The sequence below is a fragment of the Saccopteryx bilineata genome, chromosome 4, assembly GCF_036850765.1.
Source record: "Saccopteryx bilineata isolate mSacBil1 chromosome 4, mSacBil1_pri_phased_curated, whole genome shotgun sequence".
Lineage (NCBI taxonomy): Eukaryota > Metazoa > Chordata > Mammalia > Chiroptera > Emballonuridae > Saccopteryx > Saccopteryx bilineata.
In genome coordinates this window covers 138,382,779-138,402,309 of record NC_089493.1, presented here as the reverse complement: position 1 = coordinate 138,402,309, position 19,531 = coordinate 138,382,779, and the positions used below count along the sequence as shown (strand labels likewise).

The 19,531-nt window shown below is 35.7% G+C and overlaps 1 protein-coding gene across 2 annotated transcripts in view; it reads left to right on the top strand.

Moving 5' to 3' along the window:
- Nucleotides 1-19,531, top strand: part of HECW1 (HECT, C2 and WW domain containing E3 ubiquitin protein ligase 1) — a 592,171-nt gene that overhangs the window by 327,486 nt on the left and 245,154 nt on the right. The gene's annotated exons all lie outside the window — the stretch shown is intronic.

Sequence of the window (19,531 nt, the reverse complement as noted above, 5' to 3'; positions counted from 1 at the left end):
AGTGACGAGTGATGAAATTTATCAGGTATAGTGACATCAGAGAAATGGTGCCATGAAAAGCACGACCGACAAATCTCCCCAAAATTTCAACAAGTTCATCAACCAGAGACAGAAAAATTTATCCTTGGAGCATTCGGGAGTTCCACACACTGAAAGTGAAGGCACAGGCAGCGGCTGTAGCAGCCTCATAGCTGGATCATCAGGCTGCTAATTCAGGAAGGAGAGACTAAAAGAGAGGCTCCCGGAAAATGGACTCTCTCATTGTTGGAGCCTGCAAACACTAACAAGCCTTGACTACCAATGAGACTGAAGATTAATATATGACATCACCATAGAGTCTCATCAAGTGCAAATCTCTACCTAAGTGTGCCACAGGGGCAGAGCCTGGGGTACAGAGTCACCGACCAGGAAGAGGGAGAGGAAAGAAAAAGGAAGAAGTTAACCTCTCAAAATCAAGAAAAATCCAAAGACTTTATATAACTTGTTCCACTATTTTTTGTTTCTTTCATCTTCTTGCCTTTATTATTATTATTTCTATTTCCTCCACCATGGTCCTTTTATTCTCTGCCCATCTTATTCTTTCCTTTTCTTGAACTAAACTACCCATAAGTGTTACATTTTATTTCTTTTCTTCTTCCTTACTATCCATGAGTTTTACACTCCAAAACCCTTAACTCTCTCTCTCTCTCTTTGTTTTTTTTCTTTCTTTTCCTTTTCCCCTTTTTCTTATTTCTCCCATTCTATTAGTTGCTTCTTTTCTCCTTTTACTTTTCCTCTCATTCAATCCTCAATCATGAACAAATTATTTAATTTGGAACTCAAGTTTTTTTGTGTGGCATTTTGGGTGCTTTTTACTTCACTTTTTAACTCATTAGCATTTCTCCAAACCCAGGATCTCCATTCTATTTAGTTTTTGTTTCACTTCATACAATAGTTTTTTTTTTCCTTTTCCCTGTTTCCCTCTTATCCCTCTCATTATATCTCTTAGTTGACCATCACTTACAAGCAAATCATTTTATACTTAACCCAATTTTTTTTCTTTTTTGCATTTTGTGGGTCCCTACTTCATTTTTTGCCCCTTGCACACTTTCTCCCAAATTAGGCCCTCCATTATAGGCAGTTTTTATTCCATTTAGCATAATATAATTCACAGTTTATTATGATATTTTTCTAAGGAGAAGGGGAGAGCAGGTTAAGAGAAGTAAGAAAAGGGGGAAAGGAATAATAAATTGTTATTCGGTTTTTTACCAAATTTTTTTCATCTTTTTTACTTTTTTTTACTTTTTATTCTTTATTAATTCTCATTAGTGCTATCAACAAGACCACCCTCAGATGCCATTAAGAAAAAGGAAATCAAATATCATGGGTACAAAAGATAGAGAAGTAGCACAGATAGATGTGGAAAACTATGGAGTAAAAATTTAATATATTGGAAACCTTGGAGCTAAATGACAGAGAATTTAAAATAGAAATCCTAAAAATACTCAGAGATATACAACAAAACACAGAAAGGCAATTTAGGGAGCTCAGAAAACAACACAACGGACACAAAGAATATATTACCAAGGAAATTGAAACTAGAAAAACAAATGAAACAGGTGAAAACTCAACTCATGAACGGAAAAACGAGGTAACAAGCTTAGCTAATAGAACAGGCCAGATAAAAGGTAGGATTAGTGCCATAGAAGACAAGTAGCTTGAGGCTCAACAAAAAGAAGAAAACAGAGGCTCAAAAGTTAAAAAAAATGAGAAAGCCCTACAGGAATTGTCTGACTCTGTCAAAAGGAATAACAAGAATAATAGGTATATCAGAGGAAGAAGAGAGAGAAAATGGAATGGAGAATATATTCAAACAAATCATAGAGAAGTACTTCCCAAGCCTGTGGAAAGAACTAAAGCCTCAAATTCAAGAAGCAAACAGAACACTGAGTTTTCTTAACCACAACAAACCTACTCCATGGCACATCATAATGAAAATGGAACAAACCAATGACAAAGAAAAAATTCTCAAGGCAGCCAGTGAAAAGAAAAATACAACATATTAAGAAAGGCCCATTAGATTATCATCAGATTTCTCAGCAGAAACTCTACAAGCCAGAAGAAAGTGGACCCCAATATTTGAAGCCCTGAAAGAGAGGAACTTTCAGCCACGAATACTATACCCATCAAAGCTATCCTTCAAATATGAAGAACAAATAAAAATATTCACAAATACAGAAAAGATGAGGGAATTTATCATCAGAAAACCCCCACTTCACGAAATACTAAAGGAGGTTTTCCAACCAGATTCAAAGAACATAACAAAACAAAACCACAAGTAAAAGCTCCACCAAGAACAAAATACAACCAAATTTAAACTGTGACAACAAAACTAAAAAAAAGGGGAGAGGACACAGATTAACAGTAGCAAAGGATGATGAAGTGCAGAAACACTCTTAAGATAGGTTACTACAATGAATATGGTAGGTACCCTTTTCATTACTTAATGGTAATCACCCTTGAAAAAAACCACCACAGAAGCACATGACATAAAAAAGGTAGCAACAGAGGAAAGAAGTATGGAATATAAACAAACAAAAACAAAGGATAGAAAAACAAAAGAGAAGACTCAAACAAGATACAAAACTAACAGAAAGCAATTTATAAAATGGCAATAGGGAACCCACAAGTGTCAATAATCACACTAAATGTAAATGGATTAAACTCACCAATAAAAAGACACACAGTAGCAGAATGGATTAAAAAAGAAAATCCAACTGTATGCTGCCTACAAGAAACACATCTAAGCAACAAATATAAAAACAAATTCAAAGTGAAAGGCTGGAAAACAATACTGCAAGCAAATAACATCCAAAAAAAAGCAGGTGTGGCAATACTCATATCTCATAATGCTGACTACAAGACAGAAAAAGTACTCAGAGACAAAAATGGTCATTTTATAATGATTAAGGGGACACTGAATCAAGAAGACATAACAATCCTTAATATATATGCACGAAACCATGGAGCACCAAAATATATAAGACAGCTACTTATTGACCTAAAAACAAAAACTGACAAAAATACAATCATACTTGGAGACCTCAATATACTGCTGACGGCTCTAGATCATTCATCCAAACAGAGAACCAATAAAGATATATTGGGCTTAAACAAAACACTAGAGCACCTGCATATGATAGACATCTACAGGGCACTTCATCCCAAAGCAACAGAGTATACATTTTTTCTCGAATTTACATGGAACATTCTCCAGAATTGACCATGTGTTGGGCCATAAAAATAACATCAGCAAATTCAGAAAAATTAAAATTGTATCAAGCATATTTTCTGATCCTAAAGTGTTGAAACTAGAACTCAACTGCAAAAAAGTGGGAAAAAAACCACAAAAATGTGGAAACTAAACAACATACTTTTAAAAAATGAATGGGTCAAAAAAGAAATAAGCACAGAAATCAAAAGATATATACAGCCAACTTGGACTTGGTGTACATGTTAAGGACACTACTCTTTTATGGATTCTTGCTGTATTGGCCAAGAATTTGCTTAAAGGATTTAATCAATGTAAAAAAGAATTGAATACTGGATAAAGAAGATGTGGCACATACACACGGTGGTATACTATTGAGCCATAAGAAATGATGACATTGGATCACTTACAACAAAATGGTGGGATCTTGATAACATTTTATGGATTGAAATAAGTAAATCAGAAAAAACAAGAACTGCAGGATTCCATACATTGGTGGGGCATAAAAAGGAGACTAAGAGACATGCACAAGAGTGTGGTGGTTATGGGGGGGTGAGGGGAGGGAAGGAGAGAGAGGAGAAGGGGGTGGGGGACAGGCACAAAGAAAACTAGATAGAAGGTGATGGAGGACAATCTGATTTTGGGTCAAATGTATGCAACAGAATTGAATGACAAGATAACCTGAACATGTTTTCTTTGAATATATGTACCCTGATTTATTTATTTATTTATTTATTTATTATTTTTCTGAAGCTGGAAACGGGATAGACAGTCTGAAAGACTCCCACATGCGCCCAACCTGGATCCACCCGGCACGCCCACCAGGGGGCGATGCTCTGCCCCTCCGGGGCATTGCTCTGTCATGACCAGAGCCACTCTAGCACCTGGGGCAGAGGCCAAGGAGCCATCCCCAGTGCCCGGGCCATCTTTGCTCCAATGGAGCCTCGCTGTGGGAGGGGAAGAGAGAGACAGAGAGGAAGGAGGGATGATGGAGAAGTATATGGGCACTTCTCCTGTGTGCCCTGGCCTGGAATCGAACCCGGGACTTCTGCACACCAGGCCGACACTATACCACTGAGCCAACCGGCCAGGGCCTGTACCCTGATTTATTAATGTCACCCCATTACAATAAAAACTTATATATAAAATAAAATAAAAGATATATACAGACAAATGAAAATGACAATATGACATTTCAGAATATCTGGGATGCAGCAAAAGCAGTAATAAGAGGGAAGTTTATATAACTTCAGGCCTATATGAACAAACAAGAGAGATCTCAAGTGAACCAATTAACTTCACAACTTAAGGAACTAGAAAAAGAACAACAAAGACAACCCAAAACCAGCCAAAGAAAGGAGATAATAAAAATCGGAGCAGAAATAAATAATATAGAGAACAGAAAAACTATAGAAAAAATTAATAAAACAAGGAGTTTGTTCTTTGAAAAGATCAATAAAATTGACAAACCCTTGGCAAGACTCACCAAGTAAAAAAGAGAAAGGAATCATATAAAAAAAATCCAAAATGAAAGAGGAGAAATCACCACAGACATCATAGATATGCAAAGAATTATTGTAGAATACTATGAAAAATTATATGCTACCAAATTCAACAATCTAGAAGAAATGGATAAATTCCTAGAACAATACAACTTTCCTAGACTGAGTCATGAAGTAGCAGAAAGCCTAAACACACCAAATAGCAGGAAGGAAATAGAGAAAACTACTAAAAATCTCTCCAAAAATAAAAGTCCAGGCCCAAACGGTTATACTAGTGAATTCTCTCAAACATTCAAGATGACTTGGTTCCTATTCTACTCAAAGTCTTCCAAAAAATTGAAGAAGAAGCAATATGTCCAAAGACATTTTATGAGGCCAACATAACCCTCATACCGAAACCTGGCACAGACAGCATAGAAAAAGAAAACTACAGACCAATATCTCTAATGAATATAGATGCTAAAATACTAAACAAAATACTGGCAAATTGAATACAACAACATATTAAAAAATATTACACCATGATCAAGTGAGATTCATCCCAGAATCTCAAGGATGGTTCAACATACGTAAAATGGTTAACGTAATACACCATATCAGCAAAACAAGGAACAAAAACCACATGATCTTATCATTAGATGCAGAAAAAGCATTTGATAAAATACAAGATTATGTTTAAGACACTCAAGAAAATGAGTATAGAAGGAAAATATCTCAACATGATAAAGGTCATATATGATAAACCATCAGCCAACACCATATTAAATGACATAAAACTGAGGACTCTCTACCTTACATCAGGAACAAGACAGGTTATGCACTCTCTCCACTCAAATTTAACATGGTGCTAGAAGTTCTGGCCAAAGCAATCAGACAAGAGAAAGAAATAAAAGGCATCCATATCCGAAAAGAAGAAGTAAAGGTATCACTTTTTGCAGATGATATGTTCCTGTACATCGAAAACTCCAAAGACTCCACAAAATATTACTAGAAACAATAAACCAATACAGTAAGGTCGCATGATACAAAATTAACATACAAAAGTCCATAGCCTTTCTACATGCCAACAATGAAATATTAGGAAATGAACTAAAAAAAAATAATCCCCTTCACGATTGCAACAAAAAAAATAAAATATCTGAAATAAATATAACAAAGAATGTAAAGGACCTATATAACGAAAACTACAAAGCATTGTTAAAGGAAATCGAAAAAGATATAATGAGATGGAAGACTATTCCTTGTTCTTGGATAGGAAGAATAAATATAATCAAAATTGCCATATTACGCAAAGCAATTTATAAATTTAATGCAATTCTAATGACATTTTTTAAAGAAATTGAACAAAAAATTATCTGATTTATATGGAACTATAAAAAAACCTCAAATAGCTAAAGCAATCCTAAGGAAAAAGAATGAAGCTGGGGGCAATACAATAACTGACTTCAAACTATATTATAGGGCCACGACAATCAAAACACCATGGTATTGGCAGAAAAACAGACACTCAGACCAATGGAACAGAATAGAAATTCCAGAAATAAAACCACATATATATGGCCAAATAATTTTTGATAAAGGGGCCAACAACACACAATGGAGAAAAGAAAGCTTCTTCAACAAATGGTGCTGAGAAAACTGGAAAGCCACATGCAATAGAATGAAACTCGACTACAGCTTGTCCCCTTGTACTAAAATTAATTCAAAATGTATCAAAGACCTAAATATAAGACCTGAAACAATAAAGTACATAGAAGAAGACATAGGTACTAAACTCATGGACCTGGGTTTTAAAGAGCATTTTATGAATTTGACCCCAAAGGCAAGAGAAGTGAAGGCAAAGATAAATAAATGGGACTACATCAGACTAAAAAGTTTTTGCTCAGCAAGAGAAACTGACAACAAAATAAACATACAGCCACCTAAATGGGAAATATTTTTAAACAATAGTCAGATAATGGCCTAATATCCAAAATACACAAAGAACTCATAAAACTTAACAACAGACAATCTAATAAAAAATTAGAAGAGGACATGAACAGACAATTCTCCTAGGAAAAAATACAAATGGCCAACAGATATATGAAAAGATGCTCATTGTCATTAGTTAACAGAAAAATGCAAATCAAATCTGCAATGAGATACCACCTCAAACCTGTTAGATTAGCTATTATCAACAAGACAGGTAATAGCAAATGCTGGAGAGGCTGTGGAGAAAAAGGAACCCTCATTCACTGTTGGTGGAATGTAAAGTAGTACAACCATTATGGAAGAAAGTATGGTGGTTCCTCAAAAAACTGAAAATAGAACTACCTTATGACCCAGCAATCCCTCCTCTGGGTATATATCCCCAAAACTCAGAAACATTGATACATAAAGACACATGTAGCCCCATGTTCATTGCAGCATTGTTCACAGTGGCCAAGATATGGAAACAACGAAAAAGCCCTTCAATAGAAGACTGGATAAAGAAGATGTGGCACATATACACTATGGAATACTACTCAGCCATAAGAAATGATGACATCGGATCATTTACAACAAAATGGTGGGATCTTGATAACATTATACGGAGTAAAATAAATAAATCAGAAAAAAACAAGAACTACATGATTCCATACAATCATTGGACATACAACGAGACCAAGAGACATGGACAAGTGTGTGGTGGTTACGTGGGTTGGGGGTGTGGGGGGGCATGTGAGGGAAGGATGGAGAGGGGAAGGGGGAGGGGCAGGGACACAAAGAAAACTAGATAGAGGGTGAAGGAAGACAGTCTTATTTTGGATGATGGTTATGCAATATAATTGAATGACAAGATAACCTGGACATGTTTTCTTTGAATATATGTACCCTGATTTATTGAGGTCAACCCATTAGCATTAATAAAAATTTATTTATAAAAGAATTTATCAGGTATCAAACATATGGTACAGACATATTAATGCAGATATAGAAAAGTTGTTTAATGAAACAGAACAGGGTACATAATAAAGGCCATATGTGACAAACACTTATCTAATATACTCAGCAGTAAAAAAACTGTTTTTTCATGTAAGGTCAATAACAAGACAAGAATATCCACTCTCACCACTGTTATTCAACATAGTACTGAAAGTTCTAGCCAGAACAATCAAGCAAGAGATAGAAATAAAAGGCATCCAAATTTGGAATAGATAGTAAAATTGTCACTTTTTGAAGATGAAATGATTCTTTATATACAAAATCCTAAAGATTTCACCAAAATATAAAAAAACTATTAAAACCAATAAATAATAAAGTGGCATGATACAAAATTGATGTACAAAATTCTATTGCATTCTTATATATTAACAATGAAATTTCAGGCAAAGAATAGAAAGACAATTTCTTTTGCAATTGCAACAAAAATAGGGTAAAATACCTAAAAATAAACTTTAAAAATGTGAAGGCCCTATTCATTGAAAAATGTAAGACAAAATTAACAGAGATTGATAAAAAAAAACACCTTAGAAATGGAAAGCTATTTCTTGTTCAAGATTGGAAGAAACAACATAGTTAAAATAACCATATTACCCAAAGTATTTAACACAATCTTCATCAAAATCCAACTGGCACTTCTATAAGAAACAGAATTCTCCTCTTTGTTTATATTGTTTTCTATTCCTCTTCCCAGAGGTAATATAGCATTTAAGATTTTTCTTTTAATTTAGACAATTAAAATAAACGGGGTGACATTAATCAATGAGAGTACATAGGTTTCAGTTAAACATTTCTATAGCATTTGAATGTTTATTGTGTTGTGTACCCATCACATAAAGTCAATTCACTCTCCATCACTGCATATGTGTTCCTTTTTATGCTCCTCCTCCAAATCCCTTCTTCACAACCCCTTTCTCTGGTAACCACTTCACTTTTATCTAACTTCATGAATGTCAGATTTTTTTTGATTAATTTTAATGGGGTGACATTGATAAAATTGTCTTCTGTCACCTTCTAACTGGATTTCTTTGTTCCACTACCCTCCCCCAACACCCTCCCTCTCCTCCGCCTCACCCTGTAACCCCAACACTGTTGTCCATGTCTCTGAGTCTCATTTTTGTGCCCCACCTATGTATGAAATCATACAGTTCTTAGTTTTTTCTGATTTATTTATTTTGCTCAGTATAATGTTATCAAGGTCCATCCATGTTGTTGTAAAAAAAGATTCGATGTCATCATTTCTTATGGCTGTGTAGTATTCCATAGTATATATATACCAGAGCTTTTTAATCCACTCGTCCCCTGACAGACACTTGGGTTCTTTCCAGATCTTTACTATTGTGAACATTGCTGCCATAAACATGGGGGTACATTTCTTCTTTTCAAACAGTGCTATGGTGTTCTTGGGGTATATTCCTAACAATAGTATAGCTGGGTCAAAAGGCAGTTTGATTTTTAATTTTTTGAGGAATCTCCATACTGTTTTCCACAGTGGCTGCACCAGTCTGCATTCCCACAAGCAGTGCAGGAAGGTTCCCTTTTCTCCACATCCTCGCCAGCACTTATTCTGTGTTGTTTTGTTGATGAGCGCCATTCTGACTGGTGTGAGGTGATATCTCATTGTGGTTTTAATTTGCATTTCTCTAATGATTAGTGATATTGAGCATTTTTTCATATAACTATTGGCCATCTGTATGTTCTCTCTGGAGAAGTGTCTATTCATTTCTTTTGCACATTTTTGGATTGGATTGTCTGTCTTCTTGGTATTAAGTTTTACAAGTTCTTTATAAATTTTGGTTATCAACCCCTTATCAGACGCATTGTCAAATTTATTCTCCTATTGTATAGTTTATCTTTTTATTCTGTTCTTATTGTCTTTAGCTGTGCAGAAGCTTTTTAGTTTGATAAAGTTGCATTTGTTGATCCTGTCTTTTATTTCACTTGCCTGTGGAGACAAATCAGCAAATATATTGCTGCGAGAGATGTCAGAGAGCTTACTGCCTATGTTTTCTTCTAAGATGCTTATGGTTTCACGGCTTACATTCAAGTCTTTTATCCATTTTGAGTTTATTTTTGTAAATGCTGTAAGTTGGTGGTCTAGTTTCATTTTTTTGGAGGTAGCTGTCCAATTTTCCCAACACCATTTGTTGAAGAGGCTGTCTTTACTCCAATGTATGCTCTTACCTCCTTTGTCAAATATCAGTTGTCCATAAAAGTGTGGGTTTACTTCTGGGTTCTCAGTTCTGTTCCATTGATCTATATGCCTGTTCTTATGCCAGTACCAGGCTGTTTTGAGTACAATGGCCTTATAATATAACTTGCTATCTGGCAGTGTGATACCTCCTGCTTTATTCTTCCTTTTCAAGATTGCTGAGGCTATTCGTGTTCTCTTTTGGTTCCATATAAATTTTTGAAATATGTGTTCTATATCTTTAAAGTAAATCATTTGTATTTTAATCGGTATTGCATTGAATTAATAAATTGTTTTGGGTAAATAGATATTTTAATGATGTTTATTCTTCCTAACCATGAGCAAGGTATATGCCTCCACTTGTTTGTATCTTCCCTGATTTCTTTTATCAATGTTTTATAATTTTCCGAGTATAAGTCTTTAATCTCCCTGGTTAAATTTATTTCTAGGTACTTTATTTTTTTGGTTGCAATGGTAAAGGGGATTGCTTCCTTAATTTTTCTTTCTGACAGTTCATTGTTAGTGTATAAAAATGTCTCTGATTTCTGAGTATCAATTTTATATCCTGCCACCTTGCTGAATTTATTTATCAGGTCTAGTAGTTTTTTTACTGTGACTTTAGGATTTTCTATATACAATATCATATCATGTGCAAATAATGATAGTTTTATTTCTTCTTTCCCAATTTGGATGCCTTTTATTTCTTCTTCTTGTCTGATTGCTGTGGCTAGGACTTCCAGAACTATGCGGAATAACAGTGGTAAAAAGAGGCACCCTTGCCTTGTTCCTGATCTTAAGGGGATTGCTTTTAATTTTTGCCCATTGAGTATGACATTGTGGGTTTGTCATAAATGGCCTTTATCATGTTGAGGTATGTTCCCTGTATTTTCACTTTGCTGAGAGTTTTGATCATGAATGTGTGCTGGATTTTCTCAAAAGCTTTTTCTGTATCTATTAAAATTATCATGTTGTTTTTCTCCTTCATTTTTGTTTATGTGATGAATCACATTGATTTGCGAATATTGTACCAGCCTTGCCTCCCAAGAATAAATCTCACTTCATCATGGTGTATGATTTTTTTTCATATATTGCTGGATCCAGTTTGCTAATGTTTTGTTGAGGATTTTTGCATCTAAATTCATCAGGGATATTGGCCTATAATTTTCATTTTTAGTGTTGTCTTTGCTTGGTTTTGGAATCAGAATTATGCTTGCCTCATAAAAGGAGCTTGGAAGTCTTCCTTCCTCTTGAATTTTTTGAAATAACTTGAGAAGGATAGGAGTTAGTTCTTCTTTGAATATTTGGTAGAATTCACTTGTGAAGCCATCAGGCCCCGGACTTTTCTTTGTTGGGAGTTTTTTGATAACTGTTTCAATCTCATTTGTTGTAATTGATCTGTTTAGATTTTCTGATTCTTCCAGATTAATTTTTGGAAGATTATATGTTTCAAGGAATTTGTCCATTTTATCTAGGTTGTCTAGTTTTTTGGCCTACAGTTCTTCATATTATTTTCTTACAATATTTTGTATTTCTGTTGTGTCAGTTGTTATTTCTCCACTCTTGTTTCTAATTTTATTTATTTGAGTCCTCTCTCTTTTTTTCTTGGTGAGTCTGGTTAAAGGTTCATCTATCTTGTTTACTCTTTCAAAGAACCAGCTCCTGGTTTCAATGATCCTCTTATTGTTTCTTTAGCCTCTATGTCATTTATTTCTGCTCTGATCTTTATTATTTCCTTCCTTCTACTAGCTCTGGGCTTTACTTGCTAATCTTTTTCTAGTTCTTTTAGATGTAGGGTCAAGTTGTTTATTTGAGCTTTTTTTAGCTTCTTGAGGTATGCCTGTAATGCTATAAAATTCCCTCTCAGGACTGCTTTTGCTGTGTCCCATAAATTTTGTGTTGATGTATGCTCATTATCGTTTGTTTCTAGGAATTATTAATTTCTTCTTTGGTCTCATTGTTTACCCATTCGTTATTTATTAACATGCTATTTAGTTTCCAAGTGTTTGTGTATTTTTCACTTTTCCTGTTGTGGTTGATTTCTAGTTTCATGACATTGTGATCAGAGAAAGTGCTCGATATGATTTCAATCTTCTTAAATTTGTTAAGACTGCTTTTGTTCCCTAACATGAGGTCTATTCTAGAGAATGTACCATGAGCACTTGAAAAGAATGTATATTCTGCTGTTTTAGGATGAAAGGTTCTGAAGATATTTATTAAGTCGAGTTGATCTAGTATGTCCTTCAAGTCTGCTGTTTCTTTGTTAATTTTCTTTCTTGAGGATCTATCTTGTGATGTTAGTGGGGTATTGCAATCCCCTACTATTACAGAATTGCTGTTGATGTCACTCTTTAAATCCATCAAAGTCTGCTTTATATATTTAGGTGCTCCTATATTAGATGCATAGATATTTATAATGGTTATATCTTTTTTTTGGATTGATTCCTTTATCATTATGTAGTCACCTTCTTTATCTCTAACTATAGTCTTTGTTTTAAAGTCCATTTTGTCTGATATAAGTATTGCTACCCCAGCTTTTTTTTCATTTCCATTTGCATGAAATATATGAAATATTTTTTCCATCCTTTTATCTTCCATCTGTGTGCATCTTTTGATTTAAGGTGTGTGTCCTGTAGACAGTATATGTATGGGTCCTGTTTTTTTTATCCATGCAGCTACCTTATGTCTTTTGATTGGGTCATTTAATCCATTTACATTTAAGGTTATTATTGATATGTAATTGTTTATTGCCATTTTATTCTGTAAAACTGTATTCCTCTTTTGGTATATTCTTTTTCTCCTTTTATCTGCTTACAACAGGTCCCTTAGCATTTCTTGCAACCTTAGTTTGGTTATAGTAAATTTCTTGAGTTTTTTTTGTAAAACTTTTTATTTCTCCTTCAATTTTAAATGATAGCCTTGCTGGATAAAGTACTCTTGGTTGTAGGCTCTTGTTCTAATTTACTTTTAATATTTCTTGCCATTCCCTTCTGGCCTCAAGTGTTTCGGTTGAGAATTCAGAAGTCATCCTTATCAGGGCTCCTTTTTAGGTGATAGTCTTTTTATCTCTAGCAGCTTTGAATATTTTCTCTTTATCACTTAGCTTTGATATTTTAATTATGATTTGTCTTGGTGTTGATTTCTTTGTTTTTCTCCCTAATGGAGTTTTCTGTGCTTCCTGAACATGTGAGATGTTTTCCTGCCTTAATTGAGGGAAGTTTTCAGCTATGATATGCTTGAACAAAGTCTCTATCCCTTGTTCTTTCTCTTCTTCTTCAGAAATCCTTATGATGCAGATGTTATTTCTCTTCATGTTGTCACAGAGCTCTCTTAGAGTTTCCTCAGACTTTTTGAGTCTCTTTTCTTTTTTCTGCTCTGCTTCCATGCCTTTATTTATCATGTCCTCTAACTCACTGATTTGATTCTCTGCTTCATCCATCCTGTTTTTAATTCCTTCTATTGTTTTCTTTATTTCAGATACTGTATTTGTCATTTCTGACTGATTCCTTTTTATTATTTCAATGTCCTTTTTTCTATTTGCTATCTCTTTATTTAGGTGTTCATAATGACCATCTATTGTTGTTCTAATATCTTTGAGCATCTTAACAATTGTTATTTTAAACTCTGCATCTGGTAATTTGGTTATATCTGATTCATTTAGGTCCTTTTCTGGGAATTTCTCTTAGTTTATTTGTGTTGCATTTCTTTGCCTTCACATTTTCTCTGTGTAAAGGAAGGTTTTGGTCACTGGAGTCCACTGGGTTTGGCCTCTGTTCCCTAGGTATGGTCTGTCTGCAGGCCCACCACCCCCTCTTCTGTTGCTGCCTGGGGCTTTTGGGTTTGGGCGTTGCCGGTGCCTGCCCACTGGGGCTGCTGCTGTGGTTTCCACCTCTCCTTCATCGGAGTGGCTGTGAACACATGCTCGGGTGTACAAGCCTTTGTGTCCTTGGCCTTTGCCCTACCCCCGTCGGTGGTGTTATGCTCGGCCCTGAGGGCAGTGGCGATCACTTTTGCTCAACTGAGGGTCTCTGCCTATTTCTGGGCTTTTGCCCTGCCCTTGCAGGAGGAGCCCACTCATGGAACAGCTGCTAGCCTTGGCTCTACCAGCCAGGCAGGACTGCGTGCCCACGCTCAGCTCAGTAGCAGAACTCTGCCTGTTCTGGGCTTTTGGCTCCACCCTCATGGGAGAAGCTGACTCCCAAGTCAGGTCACAAGCCTAAGTTCCATGGGTAGGGCAAGGCTGTGCTCCTGCACCCTTGCTGAAGGGCTGGCCTCCACCCCTTCCCATGTTCCCATCCTTCTTCCGCATGCTGGATTACAGGCTGCCGGCAGCTGGTCTTGACCACTTCTGCATGCCTACTCCTCCCCAGCTGGGCAAAACTGAGCTCACATGTGAGCCCAGTGGCAGCCAGCAGGCTTCCGCCCCTGCTGACAGAACCGTGCCTCCGCATCCTGCCGCCACCCATCCTCCAGTGAGCCCTCAGCTGTGTGGGGTGCGGACGCTGCAGCTCAGACCCTAACACTCACTACTGTAGACCCAGAAGCTCCTTCCTTTTAAGCAACTCTGCTCTGAGTGCTGCCAGGGAGCTTGTTTGGCTGCTCTCCTGCTTCCCTTTGCTGGTATTGCTGTTTCCATGGAAAATATTCACTTCAGATTTGGGGAGTGACTTGTCCAAGGGATTAGGGTGGCTGTCTCCCAAAATGTTTCTCCCTGTGCCTCCTAGATTACACTCTCTTCCTCCTACTCTGGTACTCTCCTCTCTCCCCATTCCCTGGAGCCCCGGGTGAGTGGTTGTGAAAGAGGTTTTCTGCGCGGTCCCTTTAAGAAGAATCTGGGTCTGAGAAATCAGGCTCTTTCTCACAAACAGTATCCTGACTTGTTTCCAGCTACATAATGTCCTTACACCTCTTCTTGGCTCTGGGGCTGCAGGCTTGGGCTTTGTTCCTGGGACTCAGGACCCTCCCCTCTCTGCTAAACTCACTTCCTGCCACGTGAGTCTCTCCCAGCTGCCATTCGCTCCAGGAGCTGGGCAGCCCTTTCCATGTTTCCACTTTTCCTACCAGTCTCAGTGTGGCTTCTTCAGTGTTCCTTGGTTGAAGAGTCCTCTTAGTTTAGTCCAAAGTTGGTTTTTCCAGATGATAGTTCTTAAAATTATTTTGTAATCCACTTTGGTTCTGGGAGGTGGATGTTGGTACGTCCGCCTACTCCAGCGCCATCTTGTCTTCTTCCGAATGTCAGATTTTTATTTTATCTATATGTAAAATAATATAGTTTTTAGCTTTTTTGATTTAGTTGTTTCACTCCGTGTAATGTTCTCAAAGTCCATCGATGTTGTCATAAATGGCAATATGTTATCATTTTGTATGACTGAGTAGTATTTCATTGTATATATGTACCACATCTTTTTATCCAATCATCTATCAAGAGGCATTTTGGTTGTTTCCATAACTTGGCCACTATTAGTAATGCTGTGATGAACATGGGGTTGCATGCAACTTTGCGTACCAGTGTTTTTGAGTGTTGGGGGTAGACAGCCAGTGAAAGGATTGCTGGGTCATATGGTAGCTCTATTCTTAGATTTTTGAGAAACCAACATACTTTCTTCCATTATGTGTATACCAGCTTTCATTCCCACCAGCAATGAATGAGGGTTCTTTTTCCTCCAGCCTCTCCAACCCTTATTACCTGCCTTGTTGATAATAGCCAATCTAACAAGTGTGAGGTAGCATCTCATTTTAGTTTTAATATGAGCTTTTTCCCTATACCTGTTGGACATTGGTATGTTTTCTTTGGAGAATTGTGTGTTCAGGTCCTGTCTCCATTTTTTAATTGAATTGTTTGCTTATTTTTTGCTAAGCTTTGTGAGTTCTTTATATATTTTGGATATTAACTCCTTATTGGAGTTGTTATTTGCAAATATCATCTCCCATTTGTCTGGCTGCCTTTTTGTTTTATTAGTTTCTTTTGCTATGCAGAAGTTTTTTAGTTTGATAGAGTCCCATTCCTTTATTGTTGCCTTTACTTCCCTTGTTTTTAGAATCAAATTCATAAATTGTTCTCTACAGCCAAGATCCATGAGTTTAGTACCTATGTTACCTTCTATGTAAATTATTGTCTCAGATCTTATAGTTAGGTCTTTGTTCCCCTCTGAACTAATTTATGTGTAGGATTCATATTGTAGTAAAGTTTTATTCTTTTGCATATGGCTATCCAACTTTCAAACACCATTTATTGAAGAGGCTTTCTTTTATCCATTGTGTGTTTTCAGCTCCCTTATTGAAGATGATTTGTTCATAATATGTGGTTTTATTTTTGGGCTCTCGATTCTGTTCCATTGGTCTGTATGTCTATTTTTCTGCTCATACTGTACTTTCTTGATTATTGTAGCTCTATAGTACACTTTGAAGTCAGGTAGTGTGATCCTTCTGGCTTCATTCTTTTTTCTCAGGATTGCTTTGGCTTTTGGGTTTTTTTTTATGGTTTTATATGAACTGGTGGTTTTTTGTTCCCTTACTTTAAAGAATGACATTGCAATTTTAAAGGAGATTGCATTAAATTTGTATATTCTTTTGGGTAATATGGCTACTTTACGTTAAATCTCACATAAACATGTAATATTCAATTCATTGTGTCTTTTTCAATTTCTTTTAGTAATGCTTTTTAGTTTTTAATATATGGGTCCTTCACATCCTTTGTTAAATTTATACCTAGGTATTTTATTCTTTTTGTTGCAATTATAAAAGGAATTGTTTTTGTTTTTATTTTTTAGTTTATTTTCTGAAGTTTCATTGTTGGCAGATAGGACTATTGTATATTGATTTTAAATCCTGAGACTGAATGTATTGGTTTGTAGTTTTTAATAGTTTTTCAGTAAACTCTTTGGGGTTTCCTACATCATCTGCAAAAAGTGATACTTTGCTTTCTTCTTTCCCAATATGGACGCCTTTTATTTCTTTGTCTTGGCTGATCACTCTGGCTAAAACTTTCAGAACTATGTTGAATAATAGCAGAGATAGTGGGTATCTGTGTTTTGTTCCTCATTTTAGAGGAAATCCTTCATTTTTTCACCTTTTAGTATGATATTAGCTGATGGTTTTTCATATAAGGTCTTTAGTATGTTGAGGTACTTTCCTTCTATACCCATTTTATTGAGTGTTTTAAACATAAAGGGATGTTGTATCTTCACAAAAGCCTTTTCTGCATCTATTGATAGGATCATATAATTTTTCCTAGTTTTATTGGCATGGTGTATTACATTAATCTCTTTATATATGTTGATACTTGTGCTCCTGGAATAAATCCCACTTGATTGTGATGTATCATTTTTTATGTTATTGATGTATTCAATTTGCTAGTATTTTGCTAAGGACTTTTTGCATTATTAGTTGGTCTGTAGTTTTCTTTTTTTGTGTTGTCTTACCAGATTTTCATGAATATTATGTTGCCTCAGAAAATGTATTAGGGAGTAATGCTTCTTCTATTTTCTGAAAATCTGTGAGAAGGATAGCTACCAAGTCTTCTCTGAATGTTTGATAGAATTCACTATATGTGTAGCCTTTTATTTACTAGTCCTCACCTTTTATTTTGGGGAAGATTTTTTATACTTGTTTCTATTTCCTTCCTACTTATGGGTCTATTTATGTTTTCTACTTCTTCATGCTTCAGTCTAGGAAGTATAGTTCTTGGAACTTATCCATTTCATCTAGATTGGTGCATTTGGTGGCATATAATCTTTCATAGTTTCTAGTATGATCCTTAGTATATCATAATATCTGTGGTATATCTTTTCTTTTATTTCAGATTTTGATTATATGAGGCATTTCTCTTTTTTACTCAGATTGTAGACAGGGATTTGTCAATTTTATTGATCTTTTCAAAGAACCAGCTCTTTGTTGCATTAATTTTTTTCTATAGTGTTTTTGTTCTTTATTTTATTTAATTCTCTAATTTTTACTATTTCTTTTGCTGACTTTGGGTTGCCTTTGTTCTTCTTTCTCCAGTTATTTAGAGTAATGTTAGGTTGTGTACTTGAGATCTGTCTTATTTGTTAATATAAGCCTGTGATTAATATAAACATCCCTCATAGCTTCTTTTGCTGCATCTTCAAAATTTTGCTGTGTCATGTTGTCATTCTCATTTTTTCTGAATATATCTTTTGATCTCTGGTTTTATTTCTTCTTCAATCCACTCCTTTTTTAAAAGTGTTTTTTAATTTCCACATTTTTGTGGGGTTTTTTCCTTTTTTAGTTAAATTCTAATTTCAAAGCATTATGTTCAAAAAATATGCTTCATATAATGTCAATCTTCCTGAATTTTTTATGTTAATTTTGTGGCCCAGCATAGGGTCTATCCTTGAAAAATGTCCATGCACACTGAAATAGAATGTATATTCTGATGTTCTGGGACAAAATGTTCTGTAAATGTTTATTATGTGTATTTTTTCTAGTGTGTCATTTAAGGCCAATATTTCTTTATTAATTTTTTGGTTTGATGATCTATCAATGGTGTGTTGAGTTCTCCAAGTATGATTGTGTTTTTCTCTGCTTCTGTTTTAAGGTCAGTTAGTAGATGTCTTATATATTTTGGTACTCTCTGGTTTGGTGCATATATATTAAGAAATGTTATATCTTTTTTATTATTATTTTTAAATGAGAAGCAGGAAGGCAGGGAGAGAGACTCCCACATATGCCCTGACCAAGATCTATCTGGCAAGCACCCTAACTGGTGATGTTCTGCCCATGTGGGGCATTGCTCCATTGCTCAGCAACTGAGCCATTCTAGTGCCTGATGTGAGTCCACAGAGCCATCCTCAACTTGCTTGAACCATTCACACCATGGCTATGGGAAGAGAATAGAGATAGAGAATGAAAAGAGAGGGAGAGGGGTGGAGAAGCAGATGGTCACTTCTCCTGTGTGCCCTGACAGGGAATCAAACACAGGACTGCCACATGCCAGGCTGACACTTCACCACTAAGCAGACTGGCCAGAGCCTGTATCTTCTTGACATAATGCCCCTTCTATCATTATGAAATGTCCATCTTTGTCTTTTGTAACTTATGTTGTCTTGAAGTCAGCATTGTCAAATATTAGTATGGTTATGCCTGCTTTTCTTTGGGTTTTATTTACTTGGAGAACCATTTTACAACTTTTCACTCTTGAGTCTATTTTTATCCTTGTAGCTTAGATGTGTCTCTTGAAGGCAGCATATGTTTGGGTTTGCTTTTTTATCTAATCTGCTACTCTGTGCTTCTTTATTAGTGAGATCAGTTCATTTACATTTAGGTTAATTATTGGTGCTTGAGGATTTCCTATAGTCATTTTATGTTTTGTTTTCTGGTAACTCTCTGTCTCATTTGGTTCTTCTCTTTTGTGTTTCTGTGAGTTGTTTGTGTGTGGTGATATTCTGCACTTTTTTCTCCTATTTCTTCTTTTTTTAAGATATGTGTTTTAGTACTAGTTTTTTCATGGGTGGTTACTATTAAGTTATTAAGAGAAATATTTTCAAATATATAAATTCTTTGTCTTATGAGTGCTTCTGCTCTCCATCCTCTTCTGCTCCTGCTGATCTTTATCCTCTTCCTTTTTATGTTCTTGTTGTCACAGGTTATTCTTGTTTTTATTGTAACCCT